We start from the raw sequence: 13,687 nt of genomic DNA on the forward strand, positions 1-13,687 counted from the left end.
CAATGGATAAGAATCCACCTGCCAATGCAGGGAACTCGGGTTTGATCCCTGGTCTGTAAAGATTCCACATGCTTTGGAGCAGCTGAGCCCATGTGCCACAACTACAGAGCCTGCACTCTAGAACCTGCGAGCTGCAAGTACTGAAGCCCCTACACCTGGAGCCTGTGCTCTGCAACAAGAGAAGCCAACTCAGTGAGAAGCCCGCACATCGGAAGGAAGAGTAGCCTGAATTCGCCATAACTAGAGACAGCCCATGCCCAGGAACAAAGACCCAGCGCAGCCAAAAACAAAGAAAGAACAATTTAGGATCAGAAAACCAATGTTGGGACTTAAGTATAATTTTTAATAAGTGAATAATACCATTAAGAAATTAAGGTGTATTAAGCCTCTTCAAAGACAGAAAGCATGGAGCAATTGTAGCTATACTTCTTTCACCTCCTGTCAGTGAAGATAAAGGTCTGTGAACCATAGAGAATCTACCAAAATCTATATGTCTAAACTTTAAAGTGTGTAAGAGCCTTTAACTTAAGGAGAATAGGTACTTGTTCTGACAAGTGCAGATGTTCTGGCTGTGTTTATTAAACAAGGGTAAACATCTGAATGTGAAGTAAAAAGTCATCTAGATGGCTTGTTTGCTTCCAAAATTTAGCTATTTGGAAACATCCAAGAATAGTTAAAAATGCCTGGTAGACTCTTAAGGTTTTTTCACGTGGCTTTGGAATGCAACAGATTTGTGGACTTTTAAACCTTTTCAGGAAACCACCATGTCTCATATTTGTTGAAAACTCAGGACTAGAACATTGATTCCTATTCAATAAATGTTAAATGACTGAATGAATAAGAATGCTGAAGGATTCCAAAGATGCCAATATCTATCATAAGAAATAAGGTGAGTTCTCTCAAAATGAAATTACATTGACAAAAAGATGTGTACAAAAATATTTAGAGCATCTTTATTCACAATAGCCCCAAAATGGAAACACTCAAATATCCATCAACTGGGAGAATGGATAAACAAATTATGATACAGTCATGCAATGGACAATTACTCAGCAATATAAAAGAATAGATTTCACATGGCTGAATGGCAAAAACATAATTAAGCTAAAGAACACAGACACAAAAGAGTACATACTACATGATTCCACTTATGTGATATTCAAGAACAGACAGCGATGGTGATAAAATTCAGGAAGTTGCAGGGGGTGTGTGTTGGTAGGTACAGGGTAATTGACTGTGTGGGGGGATGACCAAATTCTTTGGGGGTGACAGTTCAGGCGGGTTACATAGGTGAATATATTATTGTTGAAATTCACCAAACAAAACACCCGAGATCTGTGAATTTTATTGTATGTTAAGGATAAATCTATTTTTTAAATTGTTTTAAAGCAAAGGTGAGATCTGATGGGAGTAACCACCATCTTCTAGGCTCCAATAATCACTATACTCAGGCACTCTTCATCAAGCTACCTCTACACTCAAGAATCCAAAATGACTTATTACTTGTCCTGTCAAATCCATATCTTTATTCTCATCTCCATACAAAACTTCCTCCATTAACTTCTCCCACTTCCCACCCTACCACTGGTATCTGCTCATTGTCCCATGCAGATAATTTGCTCTTTCCTACCTGAATCTCCTTGTGTCCTTACCTGGCCTGCATCCTACTCAAGTTCTCTCTGCCCTTCAAGTTCCACTTTAAATTAAGGAGCCTTCCTTCAGAGTGGAATTCTTGGTTAATTCTAGTCAATTTGAGCACCCAATGTTCCCTCAGCTCTTATGTTCATTTATTGGATAATGTGGTGTATACCCCAATTTTAATAAAATGCACAGAGACTGTGGCTAGGGATCCCTTTGTATTTCTCTGCAGAACCCACTTCAGAACCAGCATCACCGGGCCAGCTTATATGGTATCCAGACAAGGGCAAATAGCTATTTAACCAAGGACCAATGAGAATCACATAGAAGGGAACTCTGAGGCCCTTCAGGGGCCTAGGTGGTCTGTTGGCTATTCCTCTTTCAAGCAAACAGTTCAACAAGGAAGGATCTGGTCCCCACTGAGAAAGCAAGTGGCTGAGAACAAGGTTGTATTCTTCTTCTGCTCAGTCTTCCCTGTTCTTTAACCAGTGAGGAAAAGACCAGCACTGCTCTGAGTGGGGCAGAACCAGTTTGCAGGGCTCAGATTTCCATAGTGCTCGAAGGACCCGATCCGGAAGGAAGAAAAGGGTGGCGGGAGCATTTAAGGCCAAGCAGGCACTCAAGCCTCTTCCCTTAGATTTACACCCAACACGTATGCAGGAAAGCGAATTACAAACACCGACGCTCACAACCACATATACACGTGCAAGCCCAGCCCTACAGAAGCAGACGCGCATGCCCACTAATCCGCGTGCACCCTACTTAGTTTTCTCTGCTATAGATGCCTCCCATTCCACCACCGCTCGGCCCAGCCTGGCTTCTCCTATCCCGGCACTGGGGAGGTTACTAGGCCCGACCCTGCCAGGTCTGAGAAGACTGTTTCTCTATGCGGGGGGTGGTTGGGGTGGGGGCGGGAATGGCCTGTAGGGGAGGTCCTTTCCTCCAGGGCGGAAGCAGCGCGCTCTAGCCCGGCGGACTTAGCTCTTGTCCTGGGAACATCTGGAGGGGGCTGGGAGGGGCGCGCATCCAGAGTGAACGTGGATTGGCTACGCGGGAGGGGGAGGCGGGGTCTGAGCGAGGGGCGGGGTTCACTGGCCCCTTTAAAGCCTTGACATCAAGAGGCGGCCCCAGCACCCCCCCTTTTCTTTGCCCCCCGCCCCAGAGCCGCGGCCATGGACCCGGCGGATCCGGCCTGCCCTGGCCCAGCTCAGCACCTGATTTCGGTGAGTTCTGGGCCCACTTGCAATTTAAAGGGCGGCAAGTGAAGGGTCTGTAAGCCCCGGGCCGAGGGTGGGACGTATGGAGGCTAAGACTCCCGTGGCAGCCTTGGGTCGGAGAGGGCGGCGCAGCTTCCTGCCGAACCTCGCTGCCGTCCCTTCGCGCCCGCCGCACTCACCCCAGGGGGACCAGCCGCGACTCTACCCACCCCCACCCCACGCCCTCCCGCCCCCCGCGCCATCCTCGCGCACACTCCGTGGCCCCGGAAGGGAAACTTTCCAGAGAAGGGGATGTTCCGGGGGGCCGGCCTCCCTCCCCCTTTAAAAGCCCTGACCTTGCCCCAGCTGCGCACCCCGCCCCACCCGCATCCCACCGCCTGGGTGCCGTTTAGCGGTGCCAGGTTGTTGCTGGGGGGAGACTCTCCCCAAAGCGCAGGCGCGGAGAGGAGCCTCGGGCTCCTTACTCCTTGCAGTCCCGGTGGCCTGGGGCGGTGGGGCGTGGGGGAGGTGGGGAGAGGCGGAGAGCTCGGGGTCTCCCGGAACGATCCTTCCGTGGCTTTGAGGGGCTGCGGAAAGGAGAAAGCGATTTGGGCAGGCTGAACACTAGAGAGGCTGAGGAAGGGAGAAGGGCTGGGCAGGGAGTGGAGCCAGGACAGCGCCTGCAGGAAAGGCTCTCTGGGTCCTGGCTGCGGTGCCAGAAGAATGCAGAGAATTTATCTGTGCCCGACACTCCCCTGGCCTAGGCGGACTAGAAGAGCGACTGTCTGAACCCCAGCCCCGGTCTCCTGATCTGGGCCCAAAGCCCCGCTGTCTCTCCGGCCCTGGCGCTGCCCCAAGGGCACGGAGGACCCTTATCTCCCACAGGCCTGGTTTTCCAGGTGTCTCAGCGCTATCCACTAGCCTCTCCAGCTGCTACTTCTTAAACGCCGGCCTTCCTGAGAAGCCAGGGGTCTTAGGCTGCCGCGTTGTCTGGCTGTAAAGGCAGAGCTTCTATTCCCTTCTTAACACTGCTCTCCCTCCCCCCACGGGTCCTCCAGCTTAAGCACAATTGTCCGCCAGGGATAGCGGTGGAAACAGATGCCTGGAACACGTGTGGTCCTGGAGGAGGGGTAACGAAGGGTCAGAGTCTGACGGTTCTGTGGACAATGTGTGTGCTTCGTTGCTCAGTGATGTCTGACTCTTTGCGACCCCATGGACTGCAGCCCGCCAGGCTCCTCTGTCCTTGGGGACTCTCCAGGCAAGAATACTGGAGTGGTTTGCCATGCTCTCCTCCAGGGGATCTTCCCAACCCAGGGATCAAACCCAGGTCTCCCCAGTTGCACGCGGTGGACAGTACTTTGGGGAAAATGAACCTAACCCAGTTGCCCTGTTGCAGACCCTCTCTTGCAAGACTTGCCAGCTGACTGGGAGACTCCTTGTCTTTCAAGAAAGGAGATAACACAATTCACTTCTCATTTTGGGTCCCTGACCTTCTGAGAACAACCTGGGGTTAGTGGGTTTCTTACCTCAGAGAAACACTTGCATCCCTGTTTGGGGAGATATTCCCATGTAGTTCAACTTTGTTTTCAGTCTGTGGTCTGTGCATGAGTTGGGATGAGCCCTCCAGCTTCTCTCCAGTTCCGGCCTTTGGAGGATAGCGAGAACCTGAAGGGGCAGGTGGCCTGGACTGCAGGGAAAAGGCCCTTCTACAACAGGCAGATGGAAATGAAAGTGTGTGAGGATCAAACTGCTATCACTGTGAACTGGGAGTCAGGAGCTCTGGTCCCTGCCCTTTGTAGGTTGCTCTGTGACCTTCACCAAAGTAGTTTGCCTCTCTGGTGTTCCTTTCCCGATTGTAAAATTCAGCAGTTAGACTAGAAAGCTCTACCATTCCTTTCCACGTTTTGCATTGTGTGGTTTCACTGATGAGTGAAATTGGAGGGGAGAAAGGTCCTCCAGCAGGGTAGCTGTTTGGAGAGGTAAATTGCTTAGGATTAGAACCTTGGGTTGGAGGGGTGCAGACTCCCTTATCCTGCCTAAGAATAGCCACTGCTCTGCTCACCCCTGGTGCCTTGGAGTATGAACTCCTGCTGGCTAGGATTTGGCCCACCCATCAAGGCCTCTGGTGAGACATCCTGGCAGGCCAGTCTTTGAGCTGGGCCTTTGGGGAGGGGTTGAGAAAGGAGAAGGCAGCCAAGGGCCAGCAGGGTAAGCAGATTCCCAGGAGACAGTTTGTATCTCAGCTGTTGGGACTTGTTTTAGGATCCGGGCCAGGGACTACAGCACACTCATCCACTGTCTTATGGGAAGAGGGCAAGGAGAGCCCCACTGCTGTTGCCCAGCCTGGCCCCACTCACCTCACCTCTGTACTCACCACCCCCAGCTCCCAGCCACCCTCCCAGACCCTGCCGCACCAGCCCAGCAGCAGCAGAGAGAGACTGCCCCAACCCCACCTTGCCTGGACTCCTTCCCTCCTGGGGGTAGCGCTTGCTCAGGAGTCAGGCTCTCCAGGTTGGGACTTGCTCTCTAGCTCAAGAGCCAGAGGCCTTCACGTTCTCCTCATTTGTTTTCAGCCTTTGGTCTCCGGGTGCTGAGGGGGATATCAAAGGAGATGTGGTGGGCAGAGAGGCCCTGGGACCAGTTACATGTGGAGCACATTCTCCTGCACTGCTCTTCCCTCTGCTCGCTCCCCAGGAGCCCTCTTCCCCTGGGTCTTGCTGCCCACGGGAGTGAAGCTACAGCAGAGGGTGTTGAGGTTAGACACACCCCCCCCCCCTCCCAAGGAAGCCTTCCTTACTGCTAGGAGCCCCTGGGATGCAGAATGGAAGCTCCCAGGAAGGTCAGTTTCCCAGAAAGTGGCTAATGGTGGAGTCCCTGTCAGAGTGAAGGATGCGGCTGTTGCTAGGCAGAGGCTGCTGTTTCCTCTTGGGGTGTGGCTCTGAGGCTGGCCAGCCAGAGGCCCCGTTAGAAGCAGGAGAAAGTACTCTTGCCTCACAGCCAAAGAGGGGTCCCTGGCCCCCTCAGCCTTGGGTCACCAGAAGCACATCTCTCAGGACAAATGCTGCTTCTGCCCCTGCTTCCCCAACTCCTCCCCTGATTCACCACTACTAACACTGTTTGCTTTGACAGTCCTCTCCCAAACCTGGCAGGCTCCTTCAGCCCTCAGTCTGGCTGCACTAATGGACTGATTGGATTTTCTATACTTGGGAGTTTAGGATTTCTGATTGAACATGCAAATTTATGTAAATCAAACTGGGATCTGCCACTGCATCAAAACAACATAGAGTCACAGGCTGGAAGAAATCCTAGAGACAGTCTAGTCCAACGCCCTAGTGTTAAAAATGGGGAAACTGAAAAAAAAAAAAAAAAAAAAAGAGGGAGGTGCGGTGAAATCTAGAGGGGGAAATGATTCATACAGTGGCGAGTGTCAGAAGCAGGGCTCCTGACTCTGGTCTGTTGTTTTGCATTGTGCCATTTGCCTTAAATGTCTTGTACATGAAGGGGCCAGGCCAGATTTAAAGCAGAGAGGGCAGCTCTTAAACCTGAGATTGTGGAGACCTAAGTCCTTAGTGGGTCAGAGTTTTATCTCAGAGTCCCCCATGGGCTTTGGTCAGCTCTGTTAACATGCTGAAGAAAAACAACTTCAAATTCTTTAGAGTAGCACCCTTAATATTTTTCCCCAGGCTCTGCCCTGGAGGGATGGAAGACAAGGTCCTTCATTGGTTGCTACCTGGTTTGACACTTATGGTTCCCCAGAGCTGAGATTGTATCTGTTCCCAGCATTTCTCATGGTACCAAGCATGTAGTAAGCTGCAATGCCTCCTTCTTTGTTGTTGTTGTTGTTAAGATTTTTTTTTTTTATGTGGACCATTTTTAAAGTCTTTATTGAACTTGTTGCAACATTGCTTTTTCTATTTATGTTCTGGTTTTTTGGTCCATGTGGAATCCTAGCTCCCTGACCAGGGATTGAACCCACAGCCCCCTACACTGGAAGGCGAAGTCTCAACTACTGGACCCCCAGGGAAGTCCTCAGAGCCTCACCTTTCCATTTCCATGCACATTCCAGTGTCTGCTGCTTCCCTCCATGGCTACAGTGGAAAAAGACCTTTGGTCTTCTATGATTCTCTGCCCACTCTCCTGGAGGTACAGACCAGCTGAGCCTCCTCGTGGATTTCTGAAGCAGTGACCAACTTAGCAGGCTTTGCTGTAGGAAAGATCTCATTTTTAAGATCAGTGCCAAAGGTGTGTGGGGGCTGCAGAGACAGGCTTGGATCCCAAAGAAGTCGTCTCCCCACTTGAAATGATTTTGATCTGATCTACCTAGCCGTCTGCCAGGTGCCCCCTGCTCCCACTTCATGGACCGGGCCTGCGGTGTGGTGCCGTTTGGAGAGCTGAGCCCTCACTTACCCCGCAGTGGCTGTGTACGTTGCAGAGATGATGCTTTGGAGAGTAGTGTGTTCTGACTCAAGATCAAAACCCCAGACTCCTGGCCAAGGCTACCACCAGGCTCTGCTGTAGTCTGGGGAGGGAGCTTGGGACATATTTGGGGTCTTCCTCACCTTCACCCCAAACTCAAGTCTCGCTGCCTCTGAAAGAAGCACCCTTGTCTTCAGCACAGTCCCAAAACACAGCAGGTACAGGGCGGGCACCTCTGGTGCCTCACTGCGCAGTGGCCCTCGGCATCCTATATCCTTAGCTCCCTGTGAGAGAAATCTTTCTCCCTGGGCCTCAGTTTCCCAGTCTGTTGCTGATGAATTAATAAGACATCATTTTTGGGGTGTGGCACCTGCTTGATAATTACCATCTTCGCTTCTCTGGGTTACATAGATGAAAGAGGCCAGGGAGGCCAGCTTGTTATTAAGGTGAATTGTAATTGCTGTTAGTCCTGATTTCTAAAAATCCAGCAGCTGCTGAGAAGAGCCCAGTAGACACAGGTCCCTGAACTGTACACTGGTTCATAAGCTCTGGGAGTTCTCCAAGACTCACTAAGATTTTTTTTTTTAAAGTATAGGTATTTTGAAAGGAGAAACACCCCATTCTGCTGCTCATGCTGTTGCCTGAAACGAGTACTGCTTGGGGTGTTGGTCTGCTGTTCTCACTTTAATGCAGGGCATGAAGTTGTCCCTCCCTGCAGACCCTCTGGGTAAGAGAGTGGTGAGGTCTTTCCTAGAGGGGAATGTGAGGGGCGCTGTAACTCCTGGGGTGTGGCGCTGGAGTCCTCGGCAGCCGCAGTTCCCAGGGGCTGATTCACTTCATCCCTAGCTGGCTTGATGTGGGGGCTGTAATTGGCCCTTTTGTGTGAGGATCTGTTGAGACACCCCCAGAACTTGCCCTCGGAAGCCCTAGGCACTTTCAGGAACCCTTTACCCCACTTTACCCGCACCTGCCCCAAACATTCCCCTTGCCCAAGCTCCTACCTCTGCTCTTGGCCCAACCTTATCCCTTTCCCAGGAGTGAGAACGAATCCAGCTCTTAGCTAGGCAGAAGTGGCCCTAATACTTCTGAATAGTTTGTTGTTACCAAGGCACACCACAGCTGACAGCTGGGAGGTCCTCTCCCCAAACTTGGGGAGACACTGCTGGGAAGAAAGGGGAGAAAAGAAACTGGTGTGCCTTGGCCAGACCCCACACTCCCCTGTGGAGACCTGTTCACCCCTCCCTCGTCCCTGGAGCCTGGTCCTTCCATCCTAACATGAGAAGAGAGTAGGTGGCCCCACCTGGGAGGGGCATTAGAAATCACATAGTCAAGTGTTTATTCCTTCTAATCATTTTTTTAAAGTTTATATTCTTTTTTTCACTAGATTTTTTTTTACAAAGTCCAAAAATCAAAATGATACAAAAAGGCATATATTGAGAAATCTCACTCCGACCTCCACCCTCTTCTTCCTCCACGTGGTGATGTGTGTGCTCAGTCGTGTCCCACTCTTTGTAACCCCATGGACTGTAGCTCACCAGGCTCTTCTGTCCTTGCAATTCTCCAGGCAAGAATACTGGAGTGGGTTGCCATTTCCTTCTCTAGGGGATCTTCCTGACCCAGGGGTCAAACCTGGGTCTCTTGAGTCTCCTGCATTATAGGCGGATTCTTTACCACTGTGTCATCTCCCCCCATAGATAATCACTTCTTAATTTCTCTCTTTTCTTTTTGGTTGTTTTGGGCTTTTGTTGCTGCAAGGGCTTTTCTCTAGTTGCAGTGCCTGGGCTCATAGCAGTGGTTTCTCTTGTTGTGGCTGGTAGGCTCTGGAGCATGCAGGCTTCAGTAGTTGGAGCATGTGGATTCAGTAGTTGTGGCACACAGGCTTCGTTGCCCCACAGCACGTGGGATATTAGTTTTCTGGGCCAGAAATCGAACCAGTGTCCCCTGCCTTGGCAGGCAGATTCTTAACCACTGGACCACCAGAGAGGTCCCATTAATTTCTTACATATCCCCCATCTTTTAATACAAAACCAAATACGAATATCCTTTTTTCCCCCTTTACCCAAAGATAGCATGTAGCGTGTACTATTTTCATCTGTTACCTGTTGGCAATATTTGTGTGTAGAGCATTTTCTTCTGCCACCATATTGGGTCTCTGGTTTCTGTCCTTTAGCACCCACCCCAGGGTCCCCCAGTCGACCTCAGGCCAGGAGCAGGGTTCATTTACCTTCGTATACCAGACTTCGTTCAGATGCCAAAACCAGCCTCTCAGGAATGCTCAAGCTCCGGGCAGCTCTTACTAGGTGCTCAGTGTGATGCCAGACTCTGGGGTTACAGTGGGGATCCCAGAAGTCCATGTTAATAAAAAATTAAGCAGTTATAGAGTTACAGCTGTGATGGAGGCTGCAAAGAAGGGACAAGTATTGTCAGACTGGATAGTCAGAGGCCCTATCCACCTTGGTGTGCAGGTAGAATGTGTGTATATTGGGGACAGGCAGATAGCGTAGCACAGAGCTGGGGCAGAGGTCTGGGACCAGTGCTGCAGAAATGGTACCATGTGACCTGGAAAGCTGGGTTTTTCAACTTGACTTTGGTTGTGTCTCCTCTCCCCACTACCCCAATCTGTGGAATGTCCAGGACCCCTTAAGTTTTACTGTGTCTCAGACAAGAGACCATCTTCTCTTGGCAGATGGTGCCAAAAATGCCTCCTCCCTGCCCCCTCCACCCCATCACCTTCAGTTTCCCCAGCTCTGGGGCTGTGAGCTCCTGAAGCTAGAGCCTTCCTTTCCACTTCAGGCTGAGGGGAAGTTGTGGGGTGTTTGCCTCTCACTTCCTCTGTAGACGGCACCTCACTTCCTGTCCCCGGGGCTAGAAGGAAGCGCAAGCTCTTGGCTTTGCTGTCCCTTCCTCTCTACCCGCCTTGCTTTCCTGGGAAGCCCATGGGGCCCATAGGAGGAGGGCAGCATCAGAGCCAAGGGTTTCTCCCTAACGGTCCTGCCAAGCTACTCAGCCACACATACCCCCGCCCCACACAAGGGGACCTCTCAGCTGCAGTCCATTTCCAGGCGTGATCTCATCCTTCTCTTCTGTGCCCTATGGGAAGAGAGGAGTCTGAGAGAGCTCACCCCATTTTACAGATAAGAAAACTGAGTCGGGGTGGTTCTAGGCTTCACCTAGGGGCATGCAGTATGGCTGAGCCAGATCAGAATCCAGGAAGCCTGGCTCATATTTATGGGCATGGATGAGTGGGACCTGTGGATGAACAGAGCTACTTCTCCCTGAGCTGAGCTGGCAGCTTAGGAGGTCGCCCATGGGCCCTGGCCAGATAGCACCCACTGAGTCAACTCTAAAGCTGCCTGGGTGTGGAAGGCACTTGATTGGCCAGAGGCTGTTCCCTTTGAAGAAAGAAGCTAGGATGTGAGCTTAGGGGTGTGAGCGCTAGGGGCCGGGCATGGGGGCTGGCAGAGTGTATGCCTATCTCTTCAGGGCCTGCAGTGCAGCCTGAATGCCAACAGGCTCTGTGGTCTTCCAGGCCCTTTTTTCTTGGATCTGAGAGCAGATCACCGAAGTTCCAGTTGTCAGCTCTTCTGTCATCTCCAGGAGCCTCTCTGCCTTGGTTCCTCCTGGGGCACCCAGCATATGCCTCTGGTTACATCCAAGTTGTTGAAAAGATGCTGACTATCCTGTTCAGTCAGGGGATAGGAGAGGAGTTAGTAACTAGCATGGACCAGGGGAGCAGGAAACACTCACCTTCAAATGCCCTTCAGTCCAGCTGCACTGAGTCACTCTGTTTCCATACACACCCAGAGATTTCTGCCTCCTGCTGCCTGGAATGACTCCCTTCCCTTTTTCTTGTACCTAAACCCTGTCTGTCTATAAAGGCTAAGTTCACTAGATGCCTCCAATTCTGAAAAACTGTTCCAGCTTCAACCTAATATTTCTCTCCTGATTTTTTTTAAAGTTCTCCAAAGACTTCTCTTTTGGTACCTCCTTCATAGTACAGCTATCTACCTGCATGGCTTACATCCCCTACTAGTCTGAAAGCTCCAGGAAGTCTGAGAAAAGGGGACCCATCTCTAAATTGCCCCCCAGTACCCAGCATTGTACCTCCTAATCTGCAGAATGAATAGATGAGTCCCTTTTTCAGAGGGCATCGCTGAGACCTGGGCAAAGGTTGAGAGCTTGGAAGAGGTCTTATCAGTGTTCGGGGCAAATCTGAAAATGTCCTCCCTCACTTTGCAGTGTGTTTTGACATATGGGCCTTTCAGAAGCACTTGGCAGGGGGCAGGGTCACTGGAGATCTTTAAGGAAACATGATGAACCCACTGTATGTTCTCACCTATCCCTTCTTTCTGGTCTTGAAAGGAGATCACCAAATTCAGGGCCTTGGTGGCAGGAAGTGGCGGGGAGACAGAAGGATCAGTATAAGCAGGGTCCCCCCTCAAGGAGCTCTCCTAACAGCATGGAAGTTGCCCCTTCACAGAGGAGTGCTGGAGAACAGGATGCACTGTAGTTTGAGATACTGATCCTGCAGGAGGCACTTGAAGATGAGAGATCAGTGGGGGCCTCATCAGTCCAGGACAGCTTTTCAGAAGAATGTTGCTCTGCTGCTGCTGCTAAGTCGCTTCAGTCGTGTCCAACTCTGTGTGACCCCATAGAGGGGCCAGCCCAGGTCAGGGCTTCCAGGGCCGCGTTGAGTGCTTTCATCAGCCCCCAAAGCTAGGAGGTCATGGGAAGATTTGACGTGAAAGGGACACAATCAGATTTACAGTTTCAGAAAGAAGGTTGCTCTGCTAGAAAAAGAGACTGTGGCGGGGAAAATGCAAGATAAGCCTGGGACATCTTCTGTACCAGAAAGTAAGCAAATGTTAAAAATAATGGTTTTGGGGGCTACGAGGTCTCTTTGTTGTGGAGTGCAAGCTTCTCTAGTTGTAGCCCATGGGCTCAGTAGTCATGGTGTGCAGGCTTAGTTCCCTGCAGCATCTTAGTTCCCTGACCAGGGATCAAACCTGCATCCCCTGCATTGGAAGGCGGGTTCTTAACCAGTGGATCTCCAGGAAAGGCCCAGTTTTTTGTTTTTTTTTTTTTAATGAAAGCATATTGAAAGGACACAGGAACCAACCTGAAAGAATGGCCAAAGCTGGCATTTAAGCAGTAAAAGTAAGTGGTGATGATAATATTAAGATTATAATCCAAAGAATAAAATAATGCATACTGTGAGTCCATACTGATACAAAGATGTAATTAAGTAAATAAATGGGAGTGAAGAGACAGCTTTTCCTTACAGAAAACTTCTAATTAATAAATTACAAGGAATGAGAGAAATCAAAAATTATCTTTAGAGCACAATAGTAATTGCTGCAGGCGAGTTCCACTGATGAATCCTAAAATTAGTGGGTGAAAGTTTAAGCAGAAATAGGATTTTGCATGGTCGCAAAGTGTTGCCCCCCCTCAATGTTTATTAATTACAAAAGAAAAATAGTCTTGTTATGATGCAAAGCCCACTGATAGATGCCACCTAACCAAGTGATCGAAGTTTAACATCATTAGTAATAAGACCTCTCAGCATCATGTATACATACCCCCTGATAGCATGTGCTGAGAAGGGCACATCACCTCTGTAATATTCTTTCCTAGAATCCATAACCCCAGTCTCATTGAAGAAAACATCAAACCAACTCATATTAAGGAATATTCTCCAAAATACAGTTACCTTCCAAAGTTCAAGATAATAAAAGACAAAGACTGAGGAACTGTCTTGGATCATGGGAGACTAAGAAGTCACGGTGATTAACCACAACGTGGGATTCTGGATTGGGTCTTGGGATCGAGTACCAGTAGAAAGGACATCAGTGGAAAAACTCATAAGATCCAAATAAAGTCTGTTTTGTTCTGTTTTCAAGTCTTATTTATTTCTTTAGGGCTTCCCAAGTGGTGCTAATGGTAAATAACCTGCCTGCCAGTGTAGAAGGCATAATAGATTCTAGTTCAATCCCTGGATCAAGAAGATCCTTTGGAGGAGGGCATGGCATCCCACTCTAGTTTCTTATCTGGAGAATCCCTGTGGACAGAGGAGCTCAATGGACTACAGTCTATAGGGTCGCAGAGAGTTGGACACAACTGAAGAGACTTAGCACACACATTCGTTTTTGGCTATGGTGGGTCTTCATTGCTGCACTCTGGCTTTCTCTAGCTGCTGCGAGCAGGTCTATTCTTCATTGTTGGCTCGGGCTTCTTACTGCAGTGGCTTCTCTTGTTGCAGAGCACAGGTTCTAGGGCTTGTGGTCCTCAGTACTTGTGGTTCACAGGCTATAAAGCACCGGCTCAGTAGTTGTGGCTCACAGACTTAGTTCCTCCAAGGCGTGTGGGACCTTCCCAGACCTAGGAGCGAACCTGTGTCTTCTGCATTGGCAGGCAGATTCCTTACCACTGAGCCACCA

General features: G+C 50.0%; 1 protein-coding gene across 3 annotated transcripts in view; it reads left to right on the top strand.

The window, feature by feature from the left end:
* The first annotated feature begins 2,408 nt into the window (after window positions 1–2,408).
* Window positions 2,409–13,687, top strand: part of NCKAP5L (NCK associated protein 5 like) — a 35,917-nt gene continuing 24,638 nt past the window's right edge. Inside the window, exons 1-2 of one of the 3 annotated variants that reach the window (XM_061128265.1) lie at window positions 2,409–2,503; window positions 2,801–2,861. The gene's annotated coding sequence lies outside the window, so the exon portion shown is untranslated. Of the gene's footprint in view, window positions 2,504–2,769; window positions 2,862–13,687 lie in introns of those variants that run through there. The other 2 variants (XM_061128255.1, XM_061128272.1) reach the window with 2 other exon arrangements.

Source organism: Dama dama, chromosome 3 (genome assembly GCF_033118175.1).
Source record: "Dama dama isolate Ldn47 chromosome 3, ASM3311817v1, whole genome shotgun sequence".
In the NCBI taxonomy this organism is placed as follows: Eukaryota; Metazoa; Chordata; class Mammalia; order Artiodactyla; family Cervidae; genus Dama; species Dama dama.